Here is a 6,610-nt window from a genome sequence, read left to right as displayed (position 1 = left end):
TTTGTTGCTAGTAAATGTGCCTTAAAAAAATACTAAAAGAAGTTATTTGTGCTAAAAGGAAGTGTCACCAGATAGTAATTCCAGTTGATATAAAGACTACCAATAAAGATAATTACATAGAATTACATAGTAACTATAAAAGACAGTATAATTATATATTTCTTCTCCTTTCTTGTCTTAATTGATCTTAAAAATAATACAATAAGAAATATCTATAAAATGAAATTTTTGGTCCTATAGCATATAGAGATATATCCTCTTTAACAATAACAGGACAAAAGAGGGGGGTGGGTATAAGCTACAGTGAAGTAAGGAAGTGACATCAGTTAGTAACACTATTCAACAGGAACAAGTGAAGAGTACAAGAAATGGTAAATAAAAAGGTAAATTTAAAAGAAACATAAATATATTTTCTCCTATCTTCTCTTAATTTCTTCAAGAAACTTAAAATTTTATAAAGCAATGATTATAACACTGTATTGTTGGATTAATAACATGTATAGATATAAGATATTTGACAATGCTAGCACAAAGGCAGGGAAGTGAAGAAAACTATAGTGAGCAAATTGTGTATATCTCGCTGCAATTGTTTGTGTAAATCTCAAGTAGATTTGGATAAATTGAGATGCATGCTGTAATCCACAAATCAACCAGTAAGAAAATAACTCCAAAAAAACATATGCTAGAAAGAGAATAGCGTCCACTTGACCAACATTAGTTCAGGTGCTGACATTTGACCTATGGTTCAATGACTTTGGCAAATGACAAGCTATCCACCAAAATTCTTTTTCCATTTCCACAGTATATAAAGTTATAGCTGAGAAATAGCTAAAGTAGCCGAGAGCTCTATTTTTCAGCTTCCCTTTACTCTTGGGTGTGGCCATATGACTAGTTTTTATCAATGGACTATAAGCAGAAAGCCCTGGTCTCTTAGGAAGTAGACATAATTCCTTCTGTTCTATTTACCCTTCTGCTGGCTGAGTACAGATTTCCAACAACCTTCAAGGTGTAGTAGAATTGCAAAATGGAAAATACTGTGAATCTCCAAATCACTATTTTGAGGAGAACTTCTCACATCCTGAAACACCTACCCTTGACTCATATACGAGTGACAAATACACTTCTACTATACTTGGAGCTATTGATGTTTTTGTGTTTGTTTTATTTTTTTTATAGAAGTTGAGTCAGCCCTAACTGAAACAGTTCCTGACTATAGTTTCAACAGATTTTATTCAATAGCTAACAGATTCTCCTTCCAAAAGAAAATCAGAATTTAATTTTATAAGGAAAAGGAAGGCTGGCCGTGGGGTATCCACTTTCTAGATATTAGGTACTGTGTTAAGTAATTTTATGTATCTTACACATAATTACATGCAATTTTATTAAAATTATTTGCATACCAAATAATTTTACGAAATCCTAAAAAGGTGATCATTATCATCTCATTTGTTAAGAGAAGGAAGCTAAAAATACCTAAATACATCCAACATTTGAGTTTTATCCAAAATATTTCTAGCTCTAAAAACAGTTTTTAACCACTACTTCACCCACTATGAACTGAATTGCCCTTGATAATCTGTAAGATTCTGGCTTTAGCATTAACTGACTTTAAAAAGTTAGTAATTATTTTTGATATTTTATTTCACTTATTCTATACAATACCATCCAAAAGACACTTTACATTATATTAAAATACCCTAAAACTTCACTTTCATGGCAAGTAATTCATTTTTTCTCAATACGTTTAATTCTTTCTCTAACACCTATCCATCTAATTAAATACCAACTATTAACACTAATAAAGAAAAAAATCTGAGATGATATTTTGAATTTGCCTGACAGAATTACATTCAATATGAGCTATGAGAAACCATACTTTGTGCCAAGTTTTATCTGAAGATATCAGCCTTTCCTTGTAGGTTTATTAATACTCTATGATCCCAGAAATGTAATACTGAACCCGACTACTACGACTACTTCCCCATCTCCTGCACTGCTAGCACTCTCTTGGGAGCCACTTTCATCCCTCCCTCTGAGGACTGCCGTAGCTCCTCACAGCTCTCCCTGCTTCCATCCTTGTCCTTCTACTATTTATTTCAACACAGCAGTCAGAGCTGTCCTTTTAAAATACAAACCAAAGCATTTCTGTTTTCTCCACAAATCCCACCCATGGCTCTTGCTAATTCACTTACAGTATAATTAAAAGTTCTTAAAATAGATTTATTAATCCTACATAATTACCCCCCCTTCCCATCTCCTACTATTCTCCTTCTTGCTTCCAGCAAACCAGACTCATCAAACGTTAGAATTATACTCCTTCCTGCTTTAGGGCCTTCACACTGTCACTGCCTCTGCTTCAAATGGACTCCCTCACCAGGTATTCACAGTGCTTGCCCCTGCTCTCTCAGCTTCAAGTCTTGGCTCAAACATTACAGGCTTAGTAATGTTTACCCTACTAATTTATACAAAATTCAACCCACATTCAAGGGAAACCCTCCACTGCTGATCCACCTAACTCTGCTGGGCATTTTTTTCCTATAGCGTTTCCTACTTTATAGAATTTATTTCTTCTTCTTTTCTTTATTGCCTCTTATCACAGTTAAAATATGAGCTCCACAACAACAGGGGTGTTTGTTTCACTTATTTTTGACAAAAATAGTTTCTAGTACAGAATTGACTCTCAATACTTCTTTGATAAAGAATGGATCTGGTCATTTAATTAAATAACAAGTGTTTGCTCTCAAGTGGTATAGTAAGGCTTAATGTCATTTTTTATAATAGCTTTTGATTTGTTTGATGATGGCTCTACAATAGCATTTTAATATAATAGCATCTCTCTCTAATACAAAAGGGAGAAGTGTGTTGCCCAAATATCTGTCACTTTGGGTGGTTAATCAAAGTAACCTAATCTGAACATTCATGGTCCTGAAAATTTTCAGTGTTTCCTGGAGAGGAAACAAAGGAAAGAAATTAACTTTAGTCAAAGTTTCTAAATGTATTATAATTGAATGCTAAACACTTATACATATATTATTTCTTTCTTATAAAAATTTTGTAATTATATGTTCTTATTAATTTTTGAATGAATTTACCCAAGAATGCATAGCTGAAGTCTTCATGAAGATTCTAAGATTCTAAATTCTATGTTCCTTCCAAAACCCTTTCATGTAAGAAAAAAGTAAAATTCCCATATAAAGTAAGTTCATCAGACTTCTATGGCATAAAATAAGTACAAAGTAAGATTTTGGAATACTTCAGTATTCCAAAATACTGTAAGTAATAATACTTCAGTATTAGATATTTTAAGTATATAAAAAAGGTGAATATTCAACAAATAAGAAATTAACAGACTACTTTAGAAACCAAGTTAGTTAAAATGTTCAGGTCGTATTCTCATTTCTTTTTGCAATATCTAGCCTCACCAAGATATCCTCTACAACAGAGTGAGCTTTGAAGTTCACAAAATTTGATTCAACATTGGCATATCAACCTGACTTCAAAGGGATTTACAGTGCTGAAGAATTTCACTGAGTTCAAGAAAGAAAGGAGAATCTCAAACTTCCTGTGAAATTTAACTTCAGACTACCTGGTACCTTCAACAAAATTAGGTACATCTGGGTATCAAAAACCGGGATTTGAAAGTACAGTTTAATTCACACAGCATTTCTTTTAAATTTCCTATTTGGTGAATATTTATTGTGATGTGACCATAGCAAAACTAAAAGTTAGGAGTTTAGCATTTTGGAGTTAAAGCTTTGCTGAAACACCTATTAATTTCTAGGTAAGAAATACTTGCTTTTTTCCTGCTTGTTCATTTGAGCAGCACTGGTTTGCTAATCTCATTTTTATCTTCCCCACAAAGGCTTTTCCTAAAACTCCACTTATTTTTCATAATCATAAGTTGGGATTTGATTTCATTTAATACAAATTTCCAGCCTGAAAATTACTGTAATTACTTTCAGAAGTTCTCTTCAGTGTGTCTTGCCCTTTTATTCTTTGCTTTCTTGTGGCCATGGCATGTTCTCCACAGCCACCACTCCCTTCTCTCTCCCCACTCTATTATAGTATTGTTAACATTTGTAGCTAAGGAAGTGCTACTTATCCCAAAAGGCCCACTCAGATTTTCCACCTGTTTTGCAGTGTTTTGTGTTATTCTCAAGACTATATATTTTAGCATCTAAACATTCACCTATGTGAATGAAAGACTATAATTCATTTGTATCTCCCAATTAATTCTTGTCTCTGATTCTAGTGAAGAAAAACAATTAATCATTTTGAGTCAAACTGTTAGGTCTTTACAACTCTCCCCACCATGTATACCATATATGTGGGGTGAGCAGAAAGTGATGAATAAATTTATAATTACCAAGTAAAGCCATATTCTTGAAGGATAAATACTCTGCAGTTAATAACAATGCATATACTTTATTTTATACAGAATTATTTCATGTTTTCTCCCCTGTAACCCTCATAACAATCTTATTGATTTTCAGATTTTACATAAATGAGGTATTTGAAAAAGTGTTACTTTATGAGAAGTTGGAGAGATTGACATCCAGTAATAGAAATTTTAATAACTAAATTTTATTCAGCTATTTTTATAGGTGAGTCAGTATGCTAACCTATAATGAATGTGCTCTTATAATCCCCATTTTGTTAATGAGGACATTAAGATTTAGAGAGATGAAATCACTCACCCATGCTTACAGAGTGAGAGTCAATATTCAAATCCAGGTCCTTTCTCTCTAGAGCAAAAGTCCCTAACTACCACATTTATTAGAATTTAGAAATAAAGTTACCTTAGAAATTATTTAGTCCAAATCGAAGAAACTAAGGCAAAAATAGTTTTTTTTGCCAAAATCCACAAAGCTTTTAGATAAAACCCATCCTTCAAGCCTCTAGACTTTACATTTTCCTTTCAAGAGTCAGAGCCTACTGGCTGGTCATTTCTGGCAGCTCACTCACTCACCTTCACTGAAGTACAGCTCCATTTCCCTTTTTGAGCCTAGACAATGGGGGTAAAGGTTAAGTTTCAAGAACAGTTAATAGGTTTATTCTTGATCCTTATCTGGGGAGAAACAAACCTATTGGGTATGTTGATTCTTCAGTATGTTGATGTACATATATGTATATATATATAGAGAGAGAGAAATTTATCATAGGAGTTGGCTCATGTGATCATGAAAGCCAAGAAGTCCCATAATCTGGCATCTACAAACTGGAGAACTAGGACAGCCAGTGGTATTTTCAAGTTGACACACAAAATTAACCATCACAATGGAGTATCAGACTGAGGGAAGGTATCATATTAATTTTGGCTCTGGGTCCAGATTTTGGTTAGGGAAAGAAAGAACACATTTCCTGCAGATGTATTGACAGTCCTGTTTGTATTCCATGATTGTTTCCAAGTCTGTATGTAATTTCATGGTGCTCATTTTTTAAAAATACCTTTTATAGCACTAATAGTCTTGAATATGTTTGATAAATGTATAAATTAGAAGATTTAAAGCATTTACTTCACTTAAGGTCATTTATTACAGTTTAAATGGTTTTATTTTGCATTAGTTGATGCTAAGGATACATAAGATGAGAAAGATATAGTCCCTGAACAGAATGGCTTAAATTTCAGTAGGAGAGATTAATATATAAATACAATATTTCAACATAATGTGATAACTTGGTACTAAAAATCATTTCATTTTGGGGCTTCCCTGGTGGTGCAGTGGTTGAGAGTCCGCCTGCCGATGCAGGGGACACGGGGTTGTGCCCCGGTCTGGGAAGATCCCACATGCCGCGGAGCGGCTGGGCCCGTGAGCCATGGCCGCTGAGCCTACGCGTCAGGAGCCTGTGCTCCACGGCGGGAGAGGCCACAGCAGTGAGAGGCCCGCGTACCACAAAAAAAAAAAAAAAAAAAAAAAATTTCATTTTGAATACAAGTAAGACAAAATTAGTTGATGTATAGTGATTTATTTTTAAGTAAAATATTGAATTCTAAAGAAATTTTTTAAAAGGGATAATCAAATTTTTAAAAAATAAAATAATTTGGATATGTTTGGGGAAAAAAAAACCCAATAGGTTTTTAACTAAGCAACTTAACTTAGAAATTTTAGACCTCAAAATGTCATTTCTTTAGACATTTTCATAAAGCTAGTTGTAGCAGAGATTGTTAGGGGATAACCAAACATGTTTCTTTTCCTACTGGGAACAGAGGTAGACTAAATTATCCTACATTCCTTTCAGTTAGTCTAGACAGTGACTGAGTTTTCACTAATAGAATGTGAGTGGAAATAATGAGCACCACTTGAAAGCTTGATCATAAAAATTAACCATGTATAAATCCTAGGTATTCTTTCTCCTCCCAGTTTGATACAGATGAGCATACTGACTGATGGAATAGGGGAGCCATAGATGAGAGGACCTGGGTCCCTAAGTCAGTAAGTAGAGGAGTATCTCTTCAATAACCAGAGACATCTTTTTACAGCTTTTAAGTGAGCAAGAAATATGCTTCAATAATGGTTGGGCCATTATAATTTTGGGTTTATTTCATGCATTAGATAGCATTATACTAATATGCAAGCCCTTATATTTTTTAAACTATTTTTTTAGGTTT

This window comes from Aethalodelphis obliquidens, unplaced genomic scaffold, assembly GCF_003676395.1.
Source record: "Aethalodelphis obliquidens isolate GAN/ISIS:26980383/991018 unplaced genomic scaffold, ASM367639v1 scaffold13, whole genome shotgun sequence".
Classification (NCBI taxonomy): Eukaryota; Metazoa; Chordata; class Mammalia; order Artiodactyla; family Delphinidae; genus Aethalodelphis; species Aethalodelphis obliquidens.
Note: the sequence above shows the minus strand (reverse complement) of the source record.